A 9,154-nucleotide genomic window follows, 5' to 3' on the forward strand; every position below is an offset into this window, starting at 1 on the left:
ACCCCCCCCCCGAGTTTGGGGGGCAGGTATGAGGCAGAGGGCCAGCTAACTGTTTTAATTGTACATTCCAGTAGCATCAATTCAAGCATCTGGAAATCTCCAGAAGGAGAGGAATGGATATGGGCAACAAGAATCTTTGGCTCAATCCGTTTCCTAAAAACACCGTGGTTCAGAAAATTTTAAATCGATCCTTTGTTTTTTCACCAATCCCGAACTAATCCAGGCAGAAACAGCTCCACCGGCTGCCAATCCTTTGCAGGCAGTCTGGCACGCATTAGTCTGGGCTTAGACAGGTGGAAACGGAAGAAAACCACAATTATCTGAATCCAGTCACTATTCTGATTCCCTACCTGCCAGACGACAGTCTCTCTCTCGGCCAGACCCCCCACTCTGAGATATCATGGTTTAAGAAGCCAGAGTGATTCATTGTCGGTTTTCGATTAGCTACTTTACTGTTAGAGAAGCTAAGCCCGGAGAGGTGCTATCAACTGCCCACGATGACACATGCCTGAGGTCTTGACTGGGGTCTCAATCCGGTGCTCTCTGCAGGGCTCCCCCTGGTCCTGGTTTCGGCTATTCTCCCCTCCCAACCTCCGCCCCGGCCCTGAGTACAGGGCGGCCCCGCTCAGCGCAACCCACCCGCCTTCCCCTCCGCAGCAGCCGCAGCTTACGAGGCCGACGGTTCGAATCCGCCCGGCCCCGAGGCTCCGGCTGCGCCTGCGCACGACGCCCCGACGCCCCGACGGCGCGGGCAGAGGAGGGCGGGGACCCGCGCAGGGCGAGCGGTAGTGGGGCCCCCGAGCGCCGGGAGCGCGGCCCAAGCGTCCTCCGCGTCTCCCGGGACAACCTCGGGCGCTGCCCTCTCAGAGAGCAGGGGCGGTTAATTGGATTCGGGAGGGAGGGAGGGAGGGAGGGGAGGGGGCACGACAGCCTACCGCTGGGGCCAATCGAAGACCTAGAAAGCCCTATATGCAAATATATGAGGGCTGGGCGTACCCCAAGTTAGGAGGAGCGAGGGTTGGGCTTGCGGGTTGTCGGGCAGCCAATGGGAGAGTGTCTCCTTAATCTTTTTGAGGAGGGGGCCCTCAGGTGTGGTTGCGAGCGGTACGGGCAGCAGAGCGGGGGCAAGACGGGGAAATAGGAATCGCGGGTAAGAGCCCCCCAAACCCGGTGCTGGCCCTAGATCGTGGCCACCTAGTGTCTCCCCGCTGAAAACCCGGTCCGTCATACCCCCAAAGTCCCCCTCGATGCCCAGTTCCCCAGGGCTACCCCCTCCGCGCTCGCCAATGGCGCTCTACCGCCAAAGCCACTCCCTTCCGGGTCCCTGCTCTTCCTTGGCGCAGTAGCTCATCTCTTCCCAGGCCCGTACTCGCGTTCAGCTCTCAAATACCCTCGCTCCCTTTCTCATCCTCAAAACTCCGATGCCAAGACCTTGCCCACACGCCAACTCTTCTTCTCCTAGCTCCATTTTCCCTCCTGTCCCCACTTTCCCTCACTTCCTGCCCTCCCTCGATTTCCCAAACCCGGTGAGCCCAGGGAGCTGTTCCTTAGATACCAGAGATCCCTGGGAATCGCAAAACTCTCTCTGCCTCCTTCCCCATCACTGGGTCCTTCTCCTGATCACCTTTCTTCCTTTGTCTGGAGAAATCTTCCAGAGAGACGCTTCTGTTTTGGATAACCAGCACAGTCCTCTGCAAATAGCCCTACCCCTCCTCTCCAGCCCCCCTCCCCCTTCCAGTTATTATTTCTCACCTCCTGAAGGAGAATTCTTCTAGGCTTGAGGAATGTTCTCCTTTCGGATTTGAATGCTAGGAAAAATGAACTTATATTTGGGGATGAGGTGGGAAGGGAGCTAACCTTTATTAAGCACCAGCATGTGCCAGGCACTTCAAAAAGTTATTTAATAGGTACACGAACCCTACTGCCATATTTTCATTTTACAATAGAGCTTTTATTTTGAACCAAGCACTGCTTTAAGAGCATTATAAATATGAACTCATTTAATCTTTTAAAATAACCCCACAAGGGCGCCTGGGTGGCTCAGTTGGTTAAGCGACTGCCTTCGGCTCAGGTCATGATCCTGGAGTCCCTGGATGGAGTCCCTCATCGGGCTCCCTGCTCGGCAGGGAGTCTGCTTCTCCCTCTGACCCTCCCCTCTCTCATGTACTCTCTCTCATTCTCTCTCTCAAATAAATAAATAAATCTTTAAAAAATAAAAAATTAAAATAAAATAACCCCACAAGATAGATATTATTATCCTCATTTTAGTTATGAGAAGACTGAGGTACAGAGAGGCTCAGTTTCTCACCCACAGTCACCTGCTAGTAAGTAGAGCTGGGATTTGGATCCAGATCCATCTGTCTTTGCTGGCGATACACTGAGTATTGTGCGGAAAATGGCTGGACATGAGCCTGCCCCGTAAATTGCATCTTCCTCTCAGCTTTTAGCAGAATAAAAAATATCATCAGAGTCAGCAAGATTCTTAGTGTTTCCAGAGAATGGGGCCAGTCATTCTCAGCACTTTTTACTGGCACAGCCCTTGAGCAATTGAGCGCCCACATCCCTCCCTTGTTAGTCCATGTCTTGCTAAGAACCCATTCAGTCCCTGTACTGAGATTTCAAGGGTGGCTAGAATGGAAAGCCAAAAGACCGTAAAAAGCATCTTAATTTATCCTGCCTGCATCAAAGCTCAAAGCACTTTTCTAGATGTGAAGTTTTTCTCTTCCTAGTGGTCCTGTAATCACAGAAAAGACAGGGAATGAGGGCACACCTGAAACTAATGTAACGTTGTGCATCAACTATACTAAAAAAAAAGGAAATAAGGGAGGAGATATTACTTGGCTTCTTATGACATACAAAGTCAAAGAAGCAAAGCTGGAAGCAAGATCCAGAGGTCTTACCTCCACATCTTCTCCCCCCATCTACTTTGACCTTTTCCAAGAGCTGGATACTGGAAGCCTTCAGAGGGATGCTTCCGGTAGGGGAATGAGGACCAAAAGATGAAAAGGCGAGGAGGTGCAGGAAAACCTATTATTTGGTTTAGGTCTTGATTGCAGAAGAGAAGGGAGTCCACAGCAGACACAGTAGGATAGCTCTTCAGTGGTGTATATAGTACTACAGACTGAAATAAAATTCCAGACTCTGAAGGTCAGGATGAAAAAACTCGGTTAAAACTTTAAACATGTTCCACTTCGGTTAAAACTTTAAACATGTTCTACTCTCTATTCTTAATCAATCACCAAATGATTCTTTCCTCCAGTCTCTTGACACCTGTATTTGAATTCAGCCTTGCAAAAGAAAGCCCTAAATATTTTCCATGCTCTGTAGCACCTCCAGGGGTAAGAAGAGTAGTTTACCTGTAAAGCCCTTCAGAAGTGGAAATGAAATATGGTCCCTCCTTTGAGATTTTCCAAATGACCTGCAATGTGTTTGCACAAAGCCATCCCAGGGCTCATTCCCTCCCCCTGGTGGCCAATGAAGTGCATTTTCATGCTGTCTAACCAGGGTTTGGTTGGCTTTGTCTGGCTGGGGAGATCCGAGATCAAATGCCACACTAAAATGGAAGGAAACTTCAGCTGCCTCTTAGCAAGTGATTTAAAGTCACATCTCTGGGGGTACCTGGGTGGCCCATTCGGTTAAGCAACCGATTCTTTTTTTTTTTTTTTTTTAAGTAGGCTCTAGGCCCAGTGTGGGGCCCAATGCAGAGCTTGAACTCATCACCCTGAGGTCAAGACCAGAGCTGAGATCAAAGAATCAGATGCTTCACCTGGGTGGCTCAGTCGGTTGGGCATCTGACTCTTGATCTCAGCTCAGGTCTTGATTGCAGGGTCGTGAGTTCAGGCCTTACGCTGGGCTCCACACTGGGCATGGAACCTACTTTAAAATAAATAAATAAATAAATAAATAAATAAATAAATAAATAAATAAATAAATAAATAAAAGTCATTTCTCTGACTGCAGAGGCCCTTACACCAGGGTGTATGTATGGCTCAGGATGCTGGCAGCCCCCTTCACTCTTTTGTATTCTCTTTAGGCTTTGTCCTTAGAATTTAATGCCTCTCCTCCTTTGATTCCTCAAGGCTGCAAGATTACTTTTGACATTGAAATTGTTGGGCAGGAGAGTAGGTGGGGACCCCCAGGTTAGCAGGGAGTGGCTGCTGAGACTCGCAAAGAGAAGGCTGATAGAGTTGAATAAGACTTGAGAGGTCCTGGGAGGAAGCAGCTTTTGTTCTAACTCATTGCTGCTTGGGGGCCAGGGATGTGCTAAAGGAGGACGGCTCAATCCAGATGTCCATGAGGCCGGACCTCTGGCCTGAAGGAGACAAATGACCTGGGCATACAAAAATGTTCCCTCTCTCTTAATGCTACTGTAAGGAAAATAATAGCACCAGGGCACCTGTTGCTTGGTTCTTGTATCAGGGAGACCGTAGGGACGGGACTGGGGCTGACTGAAAAATACCTAAAAAGGGAGCCACGACTTGGCTCTGTTGGATAGCTGGCATGAAGCAATGGGGCCCGACTTTCCCAAAAGAAATGGAAATTCTGGATTTTTATGAGACGTCTTCATTGTCTGGTTATTGGCAACTACTTCTAGTTAAAACTATCCCAAGGACACACAGTGGTGGGCCAGGTGAACATTTCGGTGGGCTAGGTTCGGCATGCAACTCATGCACCCCCCACCCCAGCAAACTCAGAGCAAGATATTCTCTGTCAGGAGCCTTTGAGAGAATTCAGCAGGGATTTAGCATTGAGGATGAAACAGGAAGAAGAGGACTGGGGGAAGAGAAAGCTGGGAGGCCAAAGGCAAAGCCAAAGTAGACGCCATGTGGCATTGACTGCTCTCCACCATCTTGCCCCTGACTCGGGTACCATTCAAGTGGCTCTCATGTCATAGATAGCCTAGAATCCAGGGGAAGGCAGCTAAGTACGCTGTGGGGACCAGTTCCTTTAGAAGTACGTGAGCTCAGCTAATTGGTCTATGTGGGGGCCCTCTCGTCATGCAAGAGTCCACAGCATTTGATCTTTTTGCCGTTGTTGTTGTTTTTCTCTTTGATGCAGACAAGTAGCAACAGCCATGACTTGTTCTTACCAATTGGGCAAAGACTCAAAAAAGAGCAAAGACAACTCGCAACTCCAGAGGCCAAATTCAGGGTCAGTTTTCTCTCCTCAAGTTAACATTAACCTCTAGGTAAACGGAGGCTACTCCTCCAGGGTCTGGTAAACAGAAGCCGGTTGTGGAGGGCTAGGCGAGTGGAAGTGGCTGTTTACCTGGAACAAGGGAGCAGCTCAAGGTCAAGATTTCATGCACCTTAGTCCTCTTGAACAAGAATGTGCCTGTTCACTGGGAAAAGGGACTCACAAGGCCCAGGTGTCATTGGTTCGTTGTGCCACGTACAACGCTTTCTCCCCCTGCTCAGGTGTCGCCATAAAGGGGCTTGGCTATGAGTGGCAGCCCTCTCAAGCAAGAGAGAAACCCGCGGTGATCCTTGGCTGACCTAATAATGCTGCCCTTCCTCTTGGCGATGGTTGTGAGCATTCAGTGCGATGGTGTATGGGATAACTCTTTGAAAAACATAAAGAAGTACATTCATATAAGGGCTTATTATTAAGTTATTCCTAGGTAGCCTCCAAGTTAGAGCCCTCCACTCCCCAATTTTGGTTTGGGAAAGGGGCAGAGAGACGTGGAAGGGTGCAGTAATGGTAAAAACATGGCCCATAGGTACAAAACGTTGTCAGAATTAGCAAGTGTGGGTACGAAGGAAATGTGATTCCCATGAGATTGTGTGAGTCTGTTGGGCCTGCTGTTATCATGTATAGCTGGTGGTAATCCAAATTGTTGGAGTCCCTCTGGGAAATAGATAGATAGATAGATAGATAGATAGATAGATAGATAGATAGATAGATAAATAAAACCAGAAGCTATATAATTTTTATATTAACCTAGTAATCCTGGTTCTGGATATATATCTTAAGAAAAATAATCCTCAAGAAGTAAAAGGCCTTCTATACATGAAAGTGCGCATTTCAGAGCTATTAATATAACAGCAAAATTGGAAGCAACTTACATAGCCAGCAATAGGGCAATGGTCAGTTAAATTCAGGCACATTCCTTCAGTGGGGTTTTATTACACAGCCATTAAACACTGGAAACAAGTAAACTTTGTCACCACCAAAAGGAAGTTTCTGATATGATAATAAGTGTGTGTGGGAGGGGGAAGCAGATAGAAAATGGTTTCTATAGTATGGTTACAATTATAGAAGAATAATTATGCTTAGAAATTAAGAATCAAAGAGAATATGCAAAGGGGGCAAAGTTGCTCTTCCAGGGTAGGAAAGCCACATGTGATTTCTCACCCTATCCTTTTCTAAACTCCCTTTAATGTTTTATTATTTCATTATAATAAATTATCATAAAGATATTACTATCTTTTTTTAAAAGCCAAAGAATTGATGAGGGAAGAACAGGTAGTAAGTAGCAAAGGCATCGGGCGCCTGGGTGGCTCAGTCGGTTGAGCGTCTGCCTTCGGCTCAGGTCATGATCCCAGGGTCCTGGGATCGATTCCCGCATCGGGCTCCCTGCTTGGCAGGGAGCCTGCTTCTCCCTCTGCCTCTCTCTCTCTCTGTCTCTTATGAATAAATAAATAAAATCTTAAAAAAAAAAAAAAAGTAGCAAAGGCATCAAAGGACAGGGGTTGCCGTGGTGAGGAGGTTGGCAGGGTTTGGGGGGCAAAGAGGAGGAGGAGCCCCAGAAAATTGGCTTTGTGGTCATAGAAGCCTTGGATGTGAAGGAGATGGATCCGTTGATTGGATCTGGGCTCTTCTGGGTTACCCGAAGGCACACTAAGCACATTCCTAAGGATTATTGAAACAGGGGCATTAAAAACCATTAAAGAATTTGATATTTGAAATTTCAAGCAAACAACAAAGAAGTCATCATGGGAATGGTGGGCGGGACAAGGACTTTGCTAGACTTCCTTATTGGTATTTTTACCATTTGGTCTTGTTTTTGTGTTGAATTAAGTCAGGGAGACGCTGTGCCTTTTCTTTGGGTGGGATCTCTGAAGGTCTCCGTCCGGCCCTGGGCTTGCATTGTGTTCAGTCAGCTACGCATTGACCCCATGCTCCAAAGCTAACTTTGCATTCAGCGTCAGCAGCAGGTTGGGCATGGGAGGTTCCGTGTAGTGTCGAAACAGTTAACAGACCTCCTCAGAGCACCTCAGCTGCACCCACTGGGACTAACTCCCTCAGTTGGCAAGGCTCAGGGCTCGGTTCTGAGGCCGTCTCCAGACACTCACTCACTCTAATAAGATTGTTTACCAGGTGGTGCCATGCAAAACCTCTCAGCCTGCTCCTGAAAATCCCAGGAGGGCAAAAACCAAAGCCAGGGTTGGCTGAGTGAGTCCCCAGGGTTAGAGTCCCCAAGGGCAAGGTGGAATCAGCTCTCTCCCTCAGCTTGTACCAACCGTGGAGGTGGGGTGACATTTTCTAACCGGCAATCAGCGCCTGGTCTCAGAGTGGGCCTACCACCCACATGAGCAAGGGAGGGGGTCCCCCTGCAGGCAGATCCAAGTAACTGCTGCTCCCTCTGCTCTCTCCCCAGGGTGCGCAGGGATTTCCCCAGAGCCTCCTCCCAGGCTGGGGAGATGCTCCAGTGGCTGCCTTTGGATGGCGAGGAAGGGGCAGACTTGGAAGAGCGGGAGGACAGTTCCCAAGAAGATCCGAAAGAAATCATCACCCTGGCTTTCGTGAGCGAGAACACTGGGGCGCAAGAGGGGCTTCAGAATGCCCAGCAGCAAGGCAAGAAGAAGAAGAAGAAGAAGAGGTTAGGACTGAAAGACGGGGAATGGGGATCCATGTTGTTGGGAGCAGAAGGGACCTGGAGGGGAGGGGACCTTGGTCACTAACGAGAAGTTAAAGAGATGTTGTGTGCTGGGACCTTCAAAATCACACCCCTTCAGTTCATATGAGAAGAATCCACCTGATGATCTGTTTGATTGATTGATTGATTGATTGATTTAAGATTTTATTTATTTATTTGTCAGAGAGAGAGAGAGCACAAACAGGGGGAGTGGCAGGCAGAAGGAGAGGGAGAAGAAGGCTACCTGCTGATCAAGGAGCCCAATGCGGGACTCGATCCCAGGACCCCGGGATCATGACCTGAGCCAAAGGCAGAAGCTTAACTGACTGAGCCACCCAGGTGTCCCTGATGATCTGTTTTATAGAATCAAATAATGGTGTGTGTAATCTCAAACTACACCTTGTCCTAATCTTCATTCTATTTGTGTTTAGAGTGCTTTTTTTTTTTTTAATTGTATGGGAAGAGACAATTTCCTCATTTTAAGGAAGTGCTTATTGTCCTGGGAACTTAGTACATTTTAAAAATAATGAAACTGACGCTGACTTCTTAGGATCTGCCTGTGGCTTTTGTGTTATGGTTTCTACTTACTATTCCGTCACACCTTGCTCCTTTCGGGGACAACGAATCACTCCTCAGACTCACTGATGCTGGAAAGCTTGTCCACTTTCTAACTCACCACTTCCCTTAGTGGGGGGCAAGAGGAGGGAGACCATGAAGTAACTTGGCCCAAACATTTTTCACCTCCCGTTCCTGATGGGCCACTGGAGTGAAAGGATCGAGGAGGTGATGATGTTCATATGAAGCTGAAGCAGAAGTAGTTACAACCGCAGTACAGAATTTCTGCCTCCGCGTGGGGCACTGGTGGAGTCTCTGTCTTCCGCCACTCTGCGACCCTTGGGATTCGTGTCTTTAGTTATGGGGGGTAGTCAGACCAGGCTTAGTGTGGCAGGATGGGTTTCATGCAGCCCCGCCCGGGACCAGATGCTTCTGGGTGTGGTCATCTGTTCTGGCAAGTGTGTCTGTCTTGCTTTCCTTTTTCTCTTTCCAGATGATTGGTGATCAATCTCTCCACCTGCCGATATGAGAGCGGTGAGCACCTGCATTCAAGGGATCCACGATGGGGACCCAGTGGATTACCCCCAAAGGGTTGGGAAGGGTTACTCTTGTATATTCTTGAGGATGGAAAGGGGGTGGTGTCTCCACATCCCGTTGTTTCCTTCCTCAATGAACTATTTGAGGAAGTTGGGAATCTCATTCCAAGGAAATGTGGGTTTTGACCACAGTGGTGTATATTTC

This window comes from Mirounga angustirostris, unplaced genomic scaffold (assembly GCF_029215605.1).
Source record: "Mirounga angustirostris isolate CCGP_5_RB_7025 unplaced genomic scaffold, mMirAng1.0.hap1 SCAF_17, whole genome shotgun sequence".
NCBI classification, from domain to species: Eukaryota; Metazoa; Chordata; class Mammalia; order Carnivora; family Phocidae; genus Mirounga; species Mirounga angustirostris.